The sequence below is a fragment of the Tachysurus vachellii genome, chromosome 26 (genome assembly GCF_030014155.1).
Source record: "Tachysurus vachellii isolate PV-2020 chromosome 26, HZAU_Pvac_v1, whole genome shotgun sequence".
Lineage (NCBI taxonomy): Eukaryota > Metazoa > Chordata > Actinopteri > Siluriformes > Bagridae > Tachysurus > Tachysurus vachellii.
The window spans coordinates 8,986,433-9,004,090 of record NC_083485.1 but is presented as its reverse complement, the minus strand read 5'-3'; the positions used below and the strand labels follow the sequence as shown (position 1 = coordinate 9,004,090).

The following is a 17,658-nucleotide window of genomic DNA, read 5'->3' as shown; positions in this document are numbered from 1 at the left end:
GTAAGTCGCTCTGGATAAGGGCGTCTGCTAAATGCTATAAATGTAAATGTAATGCAATTAGCCTAGAAGGCAGGGGGAGTAACTGGAGTACCTGTATGAAACCCCAAAGCACAAGAGGATCATGTACACCCTACCCCAGATTTGCAAAGCCAACAACGTTAAGCCATTATGTCCCTCAACATTTCATAATCTCATCTCTGACAGGGATTTAGTTTGATGCAGATCTTAAACCCTGACCTACTGAGCTAGCATGAGGAGACTGAACTAGCATAAGGTCCATATTGTCCATATTCAACATGGAATTTCGTTTACGTCTAACACTCCACAGTGTTGTATTTCTGTTTTTACCTAGCCTACGAAGGGTAATATAGAAAAGAAAAGTTAAACAACAAAGAAATTTTAATTTTTTTACCCGAAAAAAAAAGTTTGTTACTTTAATATGTAGTTCAGGGGTTCCCAACCTTTTTTGTGCCAGGGACCAGCTTATTCATAAAAAAAATTTCCAGGGACCAGTTGTCAATTTTAATGCCTCAATTTTAAGATGCATCGTTTGGAACATATCACTGTGTAAAACAGTAACAGCCTATCATTTAATTGCATATAATGAACATGGTGGCAACAAACTTGTAGGAATATACCAATCTTTTTAAACTTTCAGACCGGTTCACAAAATGTTTCCCTTTTCTCCCATGCAATTACTGTAGGTCTACTTCAAAAGCAACTTACACAGCACTCACTCACTAGCAGGTGGCAGTAATGGCAAATTGTATGAAAATACCAGTCCATTTCACCTGTCAAATCTCGCCAGAACCAAAAAAGACAATTGTTAGATAGTGGAACATGTTCCAACTTGCTAGCTGGTTTTTCCGCAAAAAGTTCCAGACAAATATCGTCCGGTCCGGGGACCGGGGGTTGGGAATCACTGATGTAGTTAATAACCATGTATACATTTATATCTGAATCAAATGCTTTTTTAATTGGTAGATTTTACGTCAGACAAGACTTTTAACGTTACTTTAATAGTGTTTATTTAAAAGTTAAAAGCTAGGGGACTTTTATACTAGCAAACAGAAAGCCTATATCATGAGGAAGCTTCATCTGGAAGAATTTAAAATCTAAAATAGTTTTCAGTCATTTTTGTTCAAATTTTTATAAGCTAGTACAAAAAATGAAGACAAATCTTTTATAAGTATGTGCCCCAATTAGATTTTATCCTTAATAATTTCCAATTAAATGATAAAAACAAACGTAACCTAACCCAAAGCCAAACTTTAGAGAGTTTCCAGAGAGAAGCATTTGAGAGTTAACAGCTACAACTCAAGACAAAATCCAGTTAACTATGAACCACTGAGGAATTTCTGAATAACTCAAAAACATCCAGCAGCTCACAGTGAAGCTCCATGTTGTTATCCGAGCAGAACAGAAACAAATGCCTGGCGTTTTCCATTACAGCAATGTAACAAGGCATTTATGATGTTCATTTCCTGTAGTGACTTCAGTGTCTCAGCAGGGTAATCCCCTACATGGTTTGAAGAAATAATTATCCCCAAAATGCTAATGTGGCTCACAATGAATGAAATTCGAGTGGATCTGTTTACCACAATGCAAACTGATCCGGTTTCATCCACCTTGAACCATGTTAGCAATTATTCCTTCACTTTGCCTCAAAGATTACTTTGCAGCTCAAGCTAACTGGCCCCTATCAGCTTTCGTTCAGTTTTAGTTTTATCACAAGCAAAGCATTTCTTTTAAACCAGCGTCAGAAACAATACCACCATCTCGTCAATACACACCAACCCTCCCACTCAGGAGCAAAACAAGAGGAGGGTTCAACCCTTAACTGAACTTTGGCCTCCAAGGGACCACAGTCCCACACACACATAAACACACACAGAGGTTGTGACCTTGCACAGCTGACCCTGTTCCCCCCTTACTAAAGCATGTGAGTCAGCACCAAAGAGAAGCAAACAATCATCAGATTAGGAAAGGTGAAACGGAAAGAGGGGGAGGAAGGGTTAACTCTGAAAACTAGCAGTGATGAAAGTATGCAGAGAAAACAAGTACATTTCATTTTATCTCAACATCTCAACCATGCACCTTCTCAAACTCTATGTGTGACTCTTCCAACATCCCCAGCATTATGAGATTTCATACTAGTTAATAAATTCTTCATTCTGATTGGTCAGAAGGATTTTTAATACATTTTCTAAGGTCTGACAGTCTCACAGGTTTATAGTACAGTGCTATTTTTCTACGTTTATGTAGCAACAACTTGCACAGAATCTGCTCCCTCTGGGAAAACAAATAAAAATGAATAATTGGTTATGTGCTGAAGTTTTCCATAGGCAGACAGCTCCAGTGTCAGCACTTTGTGTTGTTCAGTAGGTTTCTGTGTGAGAGAGTTTTCAGGGCAGTGTTTCTAGCTGCTATAATCAAAGTGCTAACAGGAAATTATTTCTAAACATTAAAAGTAGAAAACGGTTCAAAATGAGGACATGTTGCTGATTGATACATGAAGAGACAGATTATTTAATAGCATGCTGTAATTAAATTTATGTTATTTATAACATTAAGGGTCTTGCTTTAGGGCCCAGCAGTGGCAGCTTGGAAAAACTTCAGGAAATCCTATGGATAAAATATATAGATATTTAAAGGACTTTAAATATCAGCTAGGTTTCCTGGGCGTTTTAGGTGATGTATATGTAAAACGCCCTTATTAAAACGATGTAATTTATTAACGATCAGGAGACAAGCCCTATAGAAACCCTAAGAAGAGGTTAGAAAGGCTAAAGCAATCAGTCCGCATGAAAGATATCAGGTGTGCATAATACAGATAGAACATTTGATGTGAGGTTTTTTTTTGGAATCGCATGACAATTTCTAAAATCATCTTCTAAGCACTTTAGCCAACAGGTACAGCGTGTGGAAATATTTTACCAAAGTGTTGAATTATTATTATTATTATTATTATTATTATTATTATTATTATTACATGATTGTGTAAGTGAAGTCTTCTATAGGTTTTCTGTCCTCAGCAGAGTGAAGCATTGTGAAATTCTTGAATGTAGTATTCACAGATACATTACACAAGCAGAGGATAAAGAGATCAGGTTAAAAAACATGCTCGAGGATTCTTTAAGGATTGTGTTATTTACTTAGTGTCTTCGTATACTTTTCAGAGATTCCACAATGACACTGACAGAAGATATAAAGAATGACTCGGCAAACACGCAAATTCTTTTGGCATTCCAAACAAACACATTCCATGCTGTGTGTAAAGGCTAGCATGTGAAGCAGTTCTCAGACGTGTGTCACTCTCGGCAGTAACGTGTACATTTTAACTAGCACTTCAGTCCACACTCGTTGTGTCAGTGGCATGTTTAGGGCATATCAAACTCTAACCTGCAAGTCACTTCTCCTTGTTTTAGCCATTAGGCAAGATTAACCTGCACAGACAATCACTGAAATCCATTTCACCAAAATGTCTTCTCAGCCCTTCTGTATCTACATTAACATTATATATATATAAAAAGGTTCTCCTTTTCTTCTACACTCACTTGTTTTTGCCCTGGAGACAACTCTGAAGTATCTTGTAGCACAACCTCAGAGTATTATGAAAGTGGAACAAACAAAATGTGTTCATTAACTAATAAATCCAACCTTCTCCATCGTTAATGTTCATTTAGAGAGTTTCAAATAAAATAATGTGAGCTGGTTAATTCCATTTAGCCCAAGCTAAATCTGCAGCAAACATTTGAGTACAACCTAATGATGTAGCTAGCTTCCCTACATGGACAGTGCTGTTTGCTTTACACTGAAAGTGTGAAGTTTATGGTGTGAATTTTGTGTTATTCAAATCACTTCCATGCAATTAGCAAGTGTTTTGTGTAAATGTTACAAAGACCAGCACTGAAGCCCTGTTAGCAAAGTATTATTAGCCAAGCTAGCTAGCTTTGTAATTATACCAGTTTTAGCAAAACAAACGCCTGATTTCCTTATCAATATAAACAAAATGAAGGTGATGTCTCATATCATGCTGCTTTAAAATATTAGTTATACAATCAGCCACAATCTAAGTACACAAAGTTCTAATTTTTAAATATCTAACATTTACACGGTTTCCTATACAGTATATAATAGATACAGATACTGTTAAGGCATGTTTGGAGGTCATTTTTCACAAGGTGATAAAATGATAAAATTCTAGCTGCATTCCAAATTACATACTTTTTATTGTGTCATATAAACATATACAATTGTATATGTGTATACAAAGTGTGTTAATATTATAAATTCCAACACCTCAAAGTACTTTGTCACGAAGTGTAAAGTACTTTGTACTTTAAGTTCCCTGGTTATTACACTTATTCACTTGAAAAACAAAGTGTAGAATGTTGGACACTTCATGAACTCAACAGATTTGCTTACGTAGTGAAAAAAGGGGCAGGGCTACCAGGGGCTGATGCTGGATAATAAGCAATTTCAAGCTGGCTGACGACAATCCGGTGCAGAAGACGTTTTACAAATGTATTTTAAAATTGTGCCCAGATTGTGTGATTTATTTTTTAACATTTTAAAAATTCAAGATACAGCCATTGTAAAATTCCATGACTATACGCTAGAGTACTTAACATACAGTTTAAGCGAAAAAAGTAACTTGAGTTTTCACTGTTTTTGAATAGACAGGGGAAAAAATATGTCCAGAAACATATTCATAACATTCAAACACTGACAACCTTTTATTCCTCCTGTTCTGAATGTGCAAGGATTATGTTTATGATCGCTGGTGACCTGTTTGTTACCTTGTGGCCTGTAATTTTTTTTATATCTCTCATTGTAATTTTATTTCTCACTGTATATATTTTTTCTCTCTTATTTAATTATAATAATCTGTTATAATACTTTTATGTTACACACTCTTCCACTCTTTAATCCAACACTCTGTCTGTCTGTAAGATCAGATTTTTGTTCTAGTAGGGGCATGTGACTGGTCCTCACAAGCAAAATTGTTTCTTCTCAAACACTGTGAATTTTATTTTTAAAAAACATTTCTGTTTGGTTACTCAGATTAGGGTTATTGTTAGATTTAGGTCTGAGAGGTGTAAAAGGTGAAAGGTGGAATGGAAAAGACAGTATGGCACACTTTGTGTGTGTGTGTGAGTGTGTGTGTATGTATGTGTGTGTGTGAATAGACGCTCTAGTGTTTGGGTGGTGTAAGGAACCATGGTGTCTTCCTGACCTTCTTGATTGCCTCCTGTTATTTTCCGCAGAGGTCAGCAGCTTAGAATTCACAACATGCACAACTCACAACTCTTTCGCTTTTCCTCCTTTTGCTTTTACCACCCATGTGGATGGCCAGCACTGCACCTATGAACCCTTTTTTTGGGTTTATTTTCCTTTATTTCGATCTGGATCTCACTATCAGCATTTACTTGTGTTTCTCTTGAAGGACATGGAGCTTTAATAACTAATAAAACACCTCTAACATGAGGAGTTCTTCGAAGCCATTCACCCACAGGATATCCTTTTATACACCATGCATGCTCACACACACACTCAGAAACACACCAGTATATACAGAGTGACAAAAGTGTATGGGGAAAGTTCTCATTAGCATTAACTATGTTGTGATGTATTAATTTCATAGATGTTTCTGCTCTGATTTAGATTATTACCTGATGAGCTGAATCAGCTGTGATGAAGATGGAGGAAAAGGAAGGAAATACATGGACTAGCAATACAATACTTAGGTGATAAATTAACTCTATGGAATTTTTTTAAATGTTTTCAAAATAAACATTTTCAACATTTTCAAACAACAGCTACAAGTCATTTTTAATCACCATCACAAAATGAAAAATAATAATGAATGATCAGGAAGTACGCCATTTTGGAAAAATCTGCCATGCTAAATCCTTCCAGTGCACTGATATGTTCACTCCGTAAAAATTCCCACAATGCACCATACAAAACAGGTAGTTTGATGTATCAATACTCACTATGTGCTCCTGCTAGAATTAGTCATTTTTACAGAAGCTTCTTAACTCAAAAAATGGTGGACAGACTCTTATCCAATTTGTGAACAAATGTAAGCAGCTTGTTTTAACTCTCCACTTAGCGATGTTTAACTTTATTCCATGTTCTGTATAGAGATTGTTTGAACAAGTTGAACAAGCATTTTATGATTTAAAAAAAACACTAGCTAGCTACAACTCTGCTCTAATTACCATGACAGAAACACATATAATTAAGCTAACTTCTCCACTTGCTTCTCTTTTTCTACCCCATCCCAAGTCATACAGATATTGTGCCAGCTCCACTTGTGTTCCGCTTCATGAAGATTTGGACCTTCACTGAGAGGAGGTGAACCGTGCAAGGATCCTTAGGCACCAAGAGATTGTACCAGCTCCAGTTGAATTCCGCTTCATGAGGATTTCAAACAATCAAGAGGAATGTGGTCTTTAAAGATTGATTTAAAGATTGATTAGAACCTCCTAATCAATACACAATTGTCAGACTGTATCTGACTGTAGAAAGGACATTATGCATAATAAACCTCTCTGGTGTTTATAACAATTTATGACCACACCCTTCAGTGTTACTCAAATGACTCCATTTTGAGTCTGGTTCCGTTCAAGGTTTCATTCTTTTCCATCTAAGGGAGTTTTTCCTTGCCACAGTTGCCTCAGTCACCTCAGGCTTGCTCATTGGGGATAAATACAAACACATTTACAAATATTAGACAAATAATAAAATTGAAAGTTTTGTGTTATATTTCTTATGTTCTGTAAATGTATATAAGATATAAATAAGACTGATTGAGTCATCAGTGTCCCAATATGCATTGAGCCATGGTCCATACCAGTGCCAGACCTAGTGTACATGATATTCTGATTCACTCCCTATGGAGCTGATTAAGAAACACCCTGGAAGCCATTAAAAGGTGGTACGCAGGGGCGATTCTAGAATTTTCATTTTAGGGGGGCTCAGCCCCCAGGGTAGGGTTGTATACTACTAACCTTATTGCAATCCACTATTCCATTGTATTCCCTGTATTTCACTGTAAAAAAATAAAAAATTTAGATGTGACCAGTCACTAGAAAATTTTGAGTTGTGAATGTATTTTTTTTTTACAATGAAGACTTCCTGATTCATTACTCACTGCACAAACAAACTTTTAACCAACTTTTAACCAGAAAATAACATAAAAGCCGTCCCTGTGGATTGAAAAACGCGCTGAATCCACGCAGACTCGGTTCAGGGGAGGAGCCGAAACATGCAGCTTGTCGCCGATTCAAATGCGTTTTTAAAGGGGCCTGAAGCAATCAAAAAATAATTAAACAAATAATTTTTTAGGGGCGCTGGGCAGAAGTTTAGGGGGCTAAAGCCCCCCTAAAAAGGGCCTAGTGACGCCCCTGGTGGTACGTGCAAATTTTTCAATCAAAATAAAGCAGTTTCCTGTCTACAGATTTCAAAGCTTCAAAAGCTTAGCAGCAATACTTGAGACTATAGAGACAGATGAATGTTGCTGGCCCAATTATTCAGGTATCTAAACTCTTCAAAAGAAATCATGTGACACTGGTCTGAAAATAATTCTCTGGATATATTGACATTTCACGGCTCAGTGGCTAATCTGCAGAAACATGTATATGTCAGCCATTCGCTAGCTGAATGAGCTACAACAGCAGGTCTTTTTATGCTTTATAGTATGAAAGGTCTTTTGTATATGATTGTGTGTTGTGTTAAATATATCTAAATGATGTTACAGACTAGGGGTAATGTACAGGATCATGTGTATCTTTGCTGGCTACTGTAGCTAGAATCATGTATGAATGAAACTTAGCCATCTAGCTCCATCTTAGCTGGCCAGATGAGAACACAATTGTTCAGAACACAATTGGTGGAACATTTTAGGGTTCATTTATATTGTTAAATTTGTAGTGTGTTTATCACACAAGAGGTGTTTCAAAATGTACACACATGAATATCATGCATACTTCCCTCCATGGTTTAATAAATACTATACATGTGTGTTTTTGTCATTGACTTTTTTTATAAAAATAGTAATTTTATTATTATTTATTATTAGTAATACTATAAATCGTGTCTTACAATTTACTTATAATGAGGGAGGATTTGAAATATTCACTTCAACTGATGCTAACAGTAATGACCTTTTTACTTTTTACACACACACACACGTCTTTATTAGTTATAAGCTTTGTAGTGTTCACAATATGGCATTGCAATGAATAGAAACTCTTATGTTTTGGTGTACATTAATATAAAAGTACTGAGATCAAGACAAACAATGTGCTCCAGTAACACTAATGTGTGGCTATTTATAAATGTACTAAAGTATCAAAAGTAAAAAGAAAAATGTTTTAAATAGATGCACAAACTTAGTATCAAGTTTTCATGTGTAAACTCTTTTATTACTTATCTAACTTTTTACTGAAAACTCATGCATGGGTAATGCTGTATATTTTGCTAATTCAAGTCAAGTCAATTCAAACATTGCTGGTGCAGTACACAGTATTACAATAAGTACATGAAAGTGCAAGACAGAAGCTAGCTAGAATAACATTAGCTGCTAATTTCTTTAGCTGCTAGTCTAACCTGGCATTAACAAAGAAAACAGTTCTTCATTCAAACTTCATTCAATATTGAGAGATGATGTTTGAAAATGAGCAAAACCTCATCTAAAAAGGTTTATCTAATCAGATAGAGTTTCATATAGGAGTCTCTATTTACCCCAGCGTAGTAAAACAGTACACTAAGGGAGCGTCAGATGTTCACATGAACATGGATAGCTGCACTGTATTATACATTGTGGAGCACGAGAAGGTTAAAGCCAGATTATTAAATGGCATGAACCTTTTGAAGAGCTTTATTCAACACTGATGATCATGACTGGATCATTTAAACCGAAATATAAATAAAACACGCAAGACCCCATTCTATTGACAATTAGCATATAGTCATTTGGTAGATGAGAAATAAAGAGATCATCAAGATTAGTTAAGAAAAGTTTTTTGTTTTTTTCTCAGTGTCATTTGTAAAAGTATATCAATAACTGTCAAGCAAAATATAAATAGCCCAAAATTATACTTGTGTATTTTCCAACTTCCAATGTTCTGTATGAGCTGAGGGAATTCACCAGTTTTTTTTATGTACTCAAAAATCATGTGAGCCTAAATTCCAGGTTCTTTCCTCTGACTTTTTAACATTAAAATAATTAAAAGCTTACATTCAGAGGTCCTGCTCAGCATTTCGGTGTCCTAATATAATCTAAATAAACTATTCTTTTTTTTATCATTTAACAAACACCCTTGTGCACAATATGTATACAATATGTATACATATTTTCCTTTTCTAGTACAAATAATTCTATTTCTATTTTATTCTAAGTATATTTATACTATATTTATTTTGTTTTTTCATCCACACGAGAATCTTTAGAACAGAGGCCTTCTCAGCAACATGACAAGCTGTGTTTTTTTATTTTTTGTATTACTAACTTTAAGAAAGAAAATCGAGAACTGTTATAACTGCTATAAGGTAAGTGATAACAGAAACTAGCATGTCTTGACTTTCTATAAAAATAAATGTAACTAGAAATGGTTTTAAAAAGTACGGAAGCGCATTGCATTCACTTGAGGAAAAAAATCCACTCTGTTTTTCTGAATTAACGAGTTAATTATCTCAGAATTATGAGATCATTTTTTATGAATAAAAAGTTTTTTGCTCTGTTTTTCTGAATTAACGACTTAATTATCTCAAAATTATGAGATAAATTTTTTTGAAAAACATTTTTTTCACTCTGTTTTTATGAATTAATGAGTAAATTATCTCAGAATTATGAGATCGTTTTTCATAAAAATAAAAAAAAAAAAAAAAAAACTAATTGTTCTGTTTTTCTGAATTAATGAGATCCCTCAAAATCCTGCCAGGAGTTCTATTTTAGGTGGATTGCATGGAAGTAAACATGTCCCGCCTTTCAAGTTTAATCCGGTTTTATTTTACTTTGGGTTTGAGACATTGGGAGATACTGCTGTCTTTAAGTAATATAAATGGTATTGTTATTAGTGCGTCAACTTTGCGCAGACACCTCAAGACTTTGCGCCTGTTCTGATCTGCTTGACGTTGCTGTGTTTCTCCAGGATCAGTTGAACCGCACTAATCGCACTAATAACAATACAAGACAGCAGTATCTCCCAACGTCTCAAACCCAATGTAAAATAAAACCGGATTAAACTTGAAAGGCGGGACATGTTTACTTACAGACACACTTACATAGCTGTGAAGAACTATTTCAGGTGGAAGGCTATGCCCACAGGGGAGGATATCTTCCTGCACTTCTTTAACATTTTTCCTGCCCTGCAGAAATATCCAGCTTGGTCTGACCATCTACCATCTGCCAAAACACAAGCTGAGTTGGTCAAGCTGGTAGAGCATCCTTTTCCAGCTGGCCAATTAGATTCCACTACATTACTATTTAAATTGTTTAATGAACCTTCGACATAATCTAATTACCTTCCTGTTGTATTATTTTCTTGAGACATATCATATACTGTATATGATGTTGAAGTAGTTGTAGTAGTTCAAAAATTCAGTAGTTTTCTCAGTGCCAGCACTTACCCACTGGCAAAGAAAGTCTACCAGTTTGACCAGCTTGGTGTTTTGGTGGATGGTAGCTCTTCAGACTTCAGATATTTCAGCAGGTTGACCGAATGATAGTGCCAAATCTAATCTCATCTCATTCACAGACTGAATACATGCCAACTAATTCCAGGGAAAAACACCTCATTTTCTAAATTGCTTTTTTGCACATTGTGTACTTTTTAACTAAAAGAGATTTATTCTCTGTCTTTGTTTATACATTAAGAGATTTTTTGTAAAAGAAGATGATAAAATTTAGCTAACAACTAAAGCTAACTAACTACACTTTGAGCTGAAAAGAGCTCAATAACAGTTTCAATCACTTCCAAATGTTAATTAAAACAGCTGCCTGACATTTTATCAGTATATTTATGTAGACAATCTGGTCTTTTTAGTAGACTCATTCAGTTGAGAGGATTTTTTACTATCCAACTATTAAAGAAGCAGCTTTAACATACATTTATTCACTGATTAATTCATCTTCAGTACAGTCTTGCTAAAATTGTATTAGCAACTGCCCTGGATACCGATCACTGATCCTATTTCTTTTCCAAAGACCAATCACTGATCTCCATTCTCCCAACCTCCAAAAAAATCGTTGATATTCACCTTCACCCCCCAAAAAATAACTGATACTCATTATTTCCCAAACACCAATCACTGATCCCCATTCTTCCAAACAGAAATAAAAAATCACTGATCCCCATCCCCCAAAAAATCACTGATCCCCATTGTTTCCCAAACACCAATAACTGATCCCCATTCTTTCTATAAAAAAAAAGAAGAAGAAAAGATAATTACTGATCAACATTCTTCTCCAAAGATTAATCACTTATCCTCATTCTTTCCCCAAGCACCAATCACTGATCCCCTTCTGTTCCCAAAGACTAATCACTGAGCCTCACTATTGTCCCACTTGCATGAATAAGCAGATTTCTAGTGACCATTTGAGAACGCATTAGCTACTTTCTTAATTTCTAAGTGAACTATATTTTATCTTGATAATTAATCGGAGCCTGTGCCATCCAACAACTACTGGAATTAATAGAATAAAATATATTTTGTGTAAATTATAAAAACTATACTCCATTACTCAGTGTATAAAGTTCTAAAACTAATCCTAAACTAATCTGTATAAAACTAGCAACTGAAAAGGTCATTAGTTAGACTAGCTGAACAACAGCTTTGCTGCTCCAATGTTCAGATGTAGCTAAGCCAAACTCTGGCACACATAATCTCTGGTTTTGTGTCAGCTTTCTCAAATGTCAGTTTTCAACACTGACAGTTTCATAAATGCAAAGCTGATTCTGTGAAAATCTCAGCACAGCTACAGTATTTACTTTTTTTCTGGTTTAACAGGGCGGTAAAAGGGGTGGGTTTTGTAGGGCTGGAGACATTTCTGAAGTGTATATTTCTAAAATTTGTATGAGGTAAAAACTCTAGGTATTTCTAATCCATTGTCTATTCTCTAAATAACATTTATTTGTAGACCTATCACTTATTATAGAAATATAAACCATGACCTTTAAAGCAAGTTTTTGTGATATAAAAAAAATTAAACCAATATAAATCATTTCACCCTTAATGTGAAGTTACAACCTATACGAATGAAGTGAAAAACAATCAGAAACTATTTTAGGGAAAAATAAGGGGTACCATAACCTAGTTGTATAAGTATGCACACCCCTAAACTAATACTTTGTTTTAGCACTGTTTTAATTTTATTACACCAATATTAAATTGCCATTATTTTCCATCTCTTTCTAAAGATCCATCAAATATTAAGGATGTCTATTGTTCACAGCCTGCTTCATGTCAGCCCACAGATTTTTGGTTGGATTTAGGTGTGGGCTGTGGCTAGGATTTTTAAAACTATTTCATATTATGCTTTGGGTCATTGTCATGCTGAAAGATGAACAGACATCGGAAGGATTTGCACTAAAATCTTTGTTATTTAAAATTTACTTTTTGTAGCTGTTTGTGATTCTTAGTATTTCACCTTGGTAGAAGCCCCAGTTCTGGCTTAAGAAAAGCAGCCGTAAAGCACGATGCTGCCACCACCATGCTACAGTGGGTCTGGTGTTCTTTTGGTGTTAACTTGTGGAATTATGGAATTATTATATATTATACATGCAACAAGGCTTGGGGTGATTTATTTAAGCTTTGATGTTTTCTATGAGAAGGGCTTCCATCCAGCCACCCTACCCCATAGCCTAGACATGTGAAGAATATGAGAGATTGTTATCATCTCTACAGAGTAATCAGTACTTGTCAGATATGACTGCAGCTCCTTTAATGTTGAAGTAGGTCTCTTGGCAGCCTCCCTGATAAGTTTTTGGCTTGTACTTTTATCAATTTTGGAGATCCATCCTGTTCCTGGTGATGTCACTGTAGTGCTCCATTTGTTGAAAATGGCCTTTACAATGTTTCATGGCACATCAAATTCTTTTACACTCCTTTCCTGATCGATACATTTCAACAAGTCAGATACCATGCATGCTTTGTAAGCTCTTTGTAGAGAGAATCTCACAGAAATGCCTGATTGTTATTCAAGGGAAATCAGAATAATTTCATTGATGATAGCTTTATGATAATTACTATTGAACATGAGATTGAATGTCACGTCCCCAATAATACCAGGGTTGGCTCAGTTTTCTAACCTCTAATGTACCTTCTAATGTTTTTCTTTGTTATTTAAATAGAAAATGGAAAAAATTCTGATATGATTTATTTGCTTTCATTTTTTTTACATTACAAAAACCTGCCATTTCAACATTGGTGTGTAGACTTTTTATATTCACTGTACATACACATTCTTTTGATGGCTGGGACAAGCTGACTCTTGGGACTTTGCTTTTGTATCATTATCCTGTTCAGACTAATCCCTCTTTCACATCTATTTGAATGCTCTGCCCCAATATGCCCAGACAAATGTAGTTATTCATATAATCTGGCATGACTGCATATCTTTGTTAGGTTAGCTGTAGATTTAAACACTTGTAGACATGAATTAATAATGACAAATATTGCAAATCATTCAACTTAAATAGACATTCACTCGGTCAACGAGTTTATAATGAGCAGGAACATTAACACTTTCATTACGTCTAACTTTAGAAGCTCTGATTGCCCAATAATAAAGTGAAAAGCTGTTCTTAGAAAAAGCGTCCTGATGTTAGTCTCAGCTTCCATCTCATACACACACACATACACACACACAGTTAGAGTTTGACTTCAACCGACACTCACCCTCAGGACTTTAAAATTTTCACTCACCTTCTTCTTTCTTCCCAACAAAGTTGCCTCTCCATGTTCATTTTTTTCCTCTGCACTTTTTGGGCACACCCACAGACATATGTTAAGCTCCACACCTTCTCATTGTTTCTTCAGCTTCTTGCTTATTTTTTATTACTTTCTGAGTTGAGTTTGTCAGCCTTATCCTGTTCCTGTTTCTGTCACATCAGCCACCTTCTCACAGAATCAGCCATTTGAAAGAACAAAAGAAGGAGAAGGAGAAAAAAGAGAGAGAAGAGTGAGGAGAGAAACAGCCTGCCACTTTTCCACACACACATACACACACGCTCTCTCCTGGTGCAGGACTCCTTCTACTTTCACCCTTTCTCACTCCCCTCCTCTCTCTCTCTCTCTCTCTCTCTCTCTCTCTCTCTCTCTCTCTCTCTCTCTTCCTGCCCTCCCCTTAGTCAGTCAGCCTGCTCCGTCCAAAGTCTAACTAATGCTTGCATTTTGTGTGTGTGTGTGGGAAGAAAAACAATCAAACACAGGATTGTACAAACTAGATTTATATACGTGTGTGTGTGTGTGTGTGTGTCTTTAAAGGAATGAGGTCTTGCTACTAAGCAGCTTTCTTTGTTGTAATGAGTCCATAATGTAGTATCCATGAGAATTTGAGCAGAATTTAAAACCTGTAACAGACAGGAAGTGTTTGTGCGAATTACTTATACCTTTTTCATCACTTAAAAAACTCCAAGAATTTGAACTGCTCTCTCTCTCCATAAGGTAGACTGGAGACTTGTTTCATAACCCTTAGAAGTCTAAACATAGTTCATATATTCATTCATTTTCTCTCTCTCTCTCTCTCTCTCTCTCTCTCTCTCTCTCTCTCTCTCTCTCTCTCTCTCTCTCTCTCTCTCTCTCTCTCCAATTTAGCAAATTAATATGCCTTTTTTCCGAGACCACAAACTCTAGACAGCTGCGTCATCCTCATCCACGGAGCGAGATTATTTTGGTTATGAATAAATCTCTTAATCTTCTCCCATAACTAATGCATCCCACACATAATCTCCTCACATACCCTCACGTATATTACACAACATCACAACGTTTTAGAAATATAAAAATGCTTAGAATTCATCAGCAGTGTGTTTAGAGTTTGGGAGAACTGTGAGAATATCTTCATGCTAGTAATAAGATTTTTAGAAAAGACTATGCCTCCATATTACGTAAGTCAAAGACAGATTTCACAGCATCACACAGAATATCAGTTTAATTCCATAGTGAAAAAGAAACAGTCATCAGTCCTCTATTGTGTCATACTGTAGTTCCATATCTGCCTTAGGTAAAATTTATAATTTACATCCTGAATGTACTGTATATATTCCTGTAACTCTGCTTATGGGCAATTTTCATTGTTACAGTAAAAGTGTTCTACATATAAAATTGAATGCACTGGAATTTCATTCAGAAAGAGAAGAGAAAAAAAAAATAAAGAAATAAAGATGAAAAGAAAGAGATTTCTTCTAGACAGGTATGGAGAGATTTATTTTAAGTGTGATCACACCCTTTCTGTTTATCTGTCACTCTTTATCTGATCTTCAGTAAGATTTGGCCGTAAAGACGTTTACCGTTTGAACAGTTTAGACTTATGAACCGCCTGGAAATTCCCATCATTTCCTATTTGCGTCTATCATTTACTGACACTTGCTTTTGCTGTTTAGAATTATATCATAATCATGCACACAATCTTTTATCCATGACATCTTGAGATGTTTCTCAAGCTATTTCTGTCTGTCCTGGTTGTACATTTAAAAAAAAATAATACTTGCCTATTTGTTTGCTTGCTGTAAGTTCAGATTAACTCCACTGATGGACCCTTAACCTTCAGCTCTACGCTTAATCATCCTGCTTCACTTATAAGCTGATTTTGATTAAAGACTCTATAAAATAAGATTGTGTAAACACTCAGTCTGTGGTTTTTCACTGCTTCTCATAAGAAAACAATTCCGTCAGTCTCTAAATACTGATAAAATTGGGTTTCGAATAGCTTGGAATATTTTTTCACATAAAGAATTATTGTGCTGTTCTGAATTCAAACTTCTTGCATATCCCAAAAAAAATACTGTACAGTCGGCTCATCTCCATCGTGACAAATTGTTTACTATTAATCTGAGTTTTGGAAATGGACTGACAGGCGATTTGTTCATGCTTAAACCTCCATCAAAAAAAAAAAAAAAGATGGATGATTATCGTGAATTTCCATTAAAAAAAGTCATTGTAGTTGAATGCATTTTTTATCTAATCATTATGTTGAATCTTTTGAAATTGTAAGACGTTTACCATTTGACCTTCAATATCTATTCCAGATTAAAACCCCTTCATACCTTGCACAAATATATGGTTTCTGTGTTCCATGTCTCTTTACTTTTCTGCTTTTTTTTTTTTGCACACCTATTAATATTTTATATATTGTGTATATTTTATAAGCCTCACTGTAATGTTCTGTATATATGTTTTCTCCAGCACTGAGCATACTTGGCAATAAGGCACATTCTGAGCCTCTGTTCTGAGCCGTGCTGGGGTTAGAAAATCGGGAAGGATAAAACTACCTGTTTCTGATTATATATATAAATGATATTTGTGATATAGAAGGTGTTGCAGATAAGCTGCAGGTTTCTGTTTTGTTTGTTGCTGACTGGGAGACTGGATTGAAACAGTCACACTTGTGGGATATACTGTAGATGAACTATGATGAGCTATAATGGCTCTCCCTGGTGAACGTATTGACCCGTTAACTGCTATTTTATGTAACAGTTAAATGAGAACACCGTGTGTGTGTGTGTGTGTGTGTGTGTGTGTGTGTGTGTGTGATGTGAAATGTTTTCTGATGCATGTCCTAGAAATCCCTCAGTCTAATACATGCAGCAACATCAACACACAGATAGGAGAGAGCTCTGCATATAATCTCTTCTTTTTTTCTGACCCAGATTTTCTCTCTCTCTCTCTCTCTCTCTCTCTCTCTCTCTCTTTCTCTCTCCCTCTCTCTCTTTCTCATACACAAGGATTTATTCTAAAAGCATATGACCCATGGTGCTTACTTCTGAATGCCAAAATTGTATAACAATTTCTGTATTTCAGAATGCAATGATTTTATTTATTTGTTTGTTTGTTTGTTTGTTTGTTTGTTTGTTTGACCAACAATAAAACCAACAAACCCATACATATAACTAGATCTGCACCACATAGCCACCTCTGTCTTTACTTTATAGCGCATATGCTACAGGCGGTCAGTGTGCACATGCTGGGCACAGCTGTCTCCAGAGGGTAAAAGAGAGAAAGACCAAGTTCTGCAAATAGCTCTACTAATCCAGAAAGCAGACAGAACGTTCTATTTTCTTGCTTCACACTGAAGCGGCTTTGCCGTTTTGTAATAATGATCAATGCCTGGGAATGACACAGTAAGACTTAATGTAAAATATAATCCCAACATCAATTTAACTTTGTTTGATTTATTAGCAGTCAATTAAATGGATTTGAGGCTTCTTTGGCTTCTTGTGTACTATATACTTTAAGAGACAGAAGCGAATAGTGATACTGTTGACTCTATACTGTTATAAACCAGCCATGTATAATTCTTGTCCAGTATATTATTATTATTATTATTATTATTATTATTATTATTATTATTATTATTATTATTATTATTATTAATAGTAGTAGTCTGTTATTCCAGGAATACTTTATAGTTACAGCCCACTCTGA

The 17,658-nt window shown here is 35.4% G+C and overlaps 1 long non-coding RNA gene across 1 annotated transcript in view; it reads right to left on the bottom strand.

The window, feature by feature from the left end:
* The window catches only part of LOC132841151 (uncharacterized), an 89,834-nt gene extending 75,531 nt beyond the window's left edge, over window positions 1-14,303 (bottom strand). The window contains exon 1 of the long non-coding RNA XR_009647866.1: window positions 13,939-14,303. This is a non-coding gene — a long non-coding RNA (uncharacterized LOC132841151). The remainder of the gene's footprint in view (window positions 1-13,938) is intronic.
* Between the last annotated feature and the right edge of the window lie 3,355 nt (window positions 14,304-17,658).